This window comes from Gracilinanus agilis, chromosome 4, assembly GCF_016433145.1.
Source record: "Gracilinanus agilis isolate LMUSP501 chromosome 4, AgileGrace, whole genome shotgun sequence".
In the NCBI taxonomy this organism is placed as follows: domain Eukaryota; kingdom Metazoa; phylum Chordata; class Mammalia; order Didelphimorphia; family Didelphidae; genus Gracilinanus; species Gracilinanus agilis.
In genome coordinates, this window is record NC_058133.1 from 454117303 (window position 1) to 454120782 (window position 3480).

Consider the following 3480-nt stretch of genomic DNA (forward strand, 5'->3'; position numbering starts at 1 on the left):
GAAGGCAAGCTTTTACAGCTTATTTTCTATAGCAGATCACATTTGTTCCAGACATAGTTCAAGTAAGAAGACAATGCAAGATTCTACTGAGTTTTTTAAATGCCCAAACCAAAACTACCCTTTGCCCTTGTAAAGTAATACTTAACTAGTGAACAAGTAGAATATAGCTTCAGGACCATCCTGAAACTCTCTCCTTTGTCTGCTCAGGCATCTATCTATTCCTAATGCAATTCTATTCAGGGGTTAGGAGGATAATTACTAGGTGAGTTCTCCCTCTCAACTGGCAAACAGTAAAAGGAAAAGATGGGATGTTCTTGCTTTTCTTCAGACATGACATCCATGTCCAGTCATATAAAAGACAAATCCCTTCCATTAATGTAGTAAAGACTTCCAGAGGAATAAACAGCATACATCTGACCTGAGGAAATACCTGTGAAAGTGATAGCCCTCTTTCTGTCATCAGTAAATTCATATGGATAATGACACTGCACCAGTTGAGATTCTTGAAATCTACTCAGAAATGTGGTTAAATCCATGCAATAAGAATGGCTCATAAATGGTGTGAAAGGTTCTGGCTTTTGAAGCAATAGCAACTTATTCTTGCTCAGTGTGTTTCCTGCATCCTGGAGCAGTTCCTTATCTGGCATCTGAGACATTTCTTCCAGTGTTATGACCATTTCCGTTAGGTCATTCTTGTTTTGGGACAGTCAGAAGTTGCTCATCATCTTTTTCTTTCTGTTTTGAACTTCTTGCTGGGCCTCATGCTCCTTCAAGTGCTCAAACATTTCATTCTCCTCATCCAGTTCTACAAGACTGTGGACTTCCTCTTCTTCATCACTCAGGAAGTTACTTAATTCTTTAAATTTTTCCTTGGCATTTCTACTTGTTCTGTCCACAGGACAGCCCATGTCCAAGGTACCTTCTTCTCTTCTAGTATCAACTTCTGAACATCTTTTAAAGTTTCATATACAAGTTTCATATTCTCCCAGAGCTTTTTGCTGTAGTCCCCAGCAGCTGCTTCTATGGTTTCGATTGTGTGAGCCTCATGTTCCTGAGACTGTGAAGAGGATACCCAGAGTAAGGTCTTATCATCCATACAGAACAGCGTCTGAACCTCCAGGTGTTCGTCACACTTGCTGGATCCCTCAGACCTCTGCTGCTGTCTGTGGTTAAAAGTAGTTTTTCTTTTTCCTTAGAGCTGCTTTAAAAGCTCTTGATAGGGAGACTTTCCTGCATTCAGGGCAGGAGAAAGACACAGAAGCTTGGCCATATCCTCTGAGACATGATTGGCAAACTCTGTGTCCACAATCCGCAGTCACTGGGTCTGTGAGACAGACTTGACAAATGCTGCAAGTAAGCACATCCAGGAGACTTTCCTTGATATTTTTAGAAGCCATGAACCTTTAGTAGTGCCTTTGACTGCTTCCTTTGAAGAAATCACGAGCCTTAGAAGTCAGTTGTGAGCAGGAATGTTCCTGGTCTCTAATTTCTAAGGCCCCTTCTGATTAAAAAACTGATGAGTTTTATTTACATGACTGTCGCATAAAATTAAACACATTTATTGAATTTTCAAAATATTTTACCTGATCCAAATTTTATTACAAGTTTTTTGAGAAGTAGTAATGCCTATTAGCTTGAGGCTTTTAACCTTAGATCTTCCTGTTTTGGACTATTATCTAGATCTTCAAGTCTCAGCGTCTGATTGGCCCTTCTTTTATGCCACCAATGTTCTGCCTTGATACTAATGTCCCTGAAATATTACTTGAGCTTAGCAACAATCAGTCAATTCTATTCTTTGCATACCATTAACAACTGATAAGTATCATAAAAACAGATTTCTTATGAATACTGTTCTGATTTTTATATTAAAGAAATAAAACAATGTAATCCATAATTTTCACTTAATTAGGGTTTAATCTTTTTTCAATCCTCTGATTTAATTATAAATGCTTAGTTCAGTGAAACTAATATCTTTTTTGTCATTGTTTTTGGTTAAAAATCAACAAAGCTCTGCAAAAGATATAGATTACCAATAAGAGTCTATCCTTTTATAATTACTCTAAAGATTAGTGCAGCAGACAAAAGTCACTAGATGTAGACTAAGATAGGAAAAATTAAAAACTAATTATTTTTATTCAGCTTTTTAAATGAGTTGGGCCTTCTGTTTAGTCATATAAATACACTATCTCAATTTTAAAAACAATATGCACTTAACTCATTTTAAAGATATTATAGGAAATAGCCTAAATTTAATTGGCTGCCTAAAAACATTCAGACTACATCTTTCTCTGATATATAATTAGAAATCTTTGTTTTCTCAGAGATAGAATAAGAATCCAAACCTTATGTTTTCAAAGTAAGATGCTCTTTGATTGGCATTTATGACTTAAATTGGCCTACTAATGACCAATCTGCAATACTGAATACTTTCAATTTTAACATCTGATTTCTTTTCATATGAACAAGTAAAATCACAGAATTAGCTGTACTAGTCAACTAATCCATTATAAAAGCTTATATGATTATGTGAACTACAGAGAGAATAAGAGATAGCTGAAGTTGTAAAATTAATCATCTGTGGATAATAATCTTTTGAATATGTTATAACTATTTAACTAGATCATTCCATTTCTAATAACATCATAAAATGATTTAAAAATATAGACTTTCTATGATGAGGCATTAGTTATAGTTTTATGTACTTCAAGTCAAAGATATTTCAAAACCTGCATGAACACATATCAGAGAGATAGAATAATGGGCTTGATATTGTAGTTATATAAGTGTTACTATCCAGTGCCCAGTAGATCTACTGGCTGCCCCAACACTTCAGACTAGGAAATAGCTTCATGTTCTCTCCATGTTCTCTCCTTTTCTTCATTTTTCTATAAAATTGTTCTTTCCTTCCTCCCCCCAGAACAAACCATGTCTCCCTCATCAACACCCCTCTACATTTGTTTTCCAGTATTAAAATATAACCTCTTTGGAGACCAAGGAGGTTGTCTTTTAAAAATATTTTTCTTATCTATTAGAATAATTTCTGGCACAGAGAAAGTGCGCAATAAAGCTTTTCATTCATCAATTCATTCCTCCTTTCCTCTTTTCTTCTTTCCTATATTTTTTCTTCATTTACTCTTCTTTTTGTCCCCTTCTTCCCTCTATTTCTTCCTTTCTTCCTCTCTTCTTTCTTTCCATCCATTATAAGGACGAACTCAATTCAAATCCCATCTCTAACGAATAGGTGGTATAGGACGCTGGTCAACTCACTTAACTACAGTATGTTTCAATTTGAAGCAATCAATCAACATCTAATATGTCAGGTTAATACAATATTTGAACAGATACACATAAAGAAATCTATGTTTAGGAAAAATGGAAAATAATTAATAGAAGGAAGGCACTAAAATTAAGAGTGGTTGTGTAAGGCTTTTAGTAAAAGAAAAATATTTTAGTTGGGACTTCATTTTACCAAGTCACAGA

The 3480-nt window shown here is 34.9% G+C and overlaps 1 pseudogene; it reads right to left on the reverse strand.

Moving 5' to 3' along the window:
* Positions 1-236: 236 nt before the first annotated feature.
* On the reverse strand, positions 237-1397 carry LOC123246697 (annotated as a pseudogene).
* Between the last annotated feature and the right edge of the window lie 2083 nt (positions 1398-3480).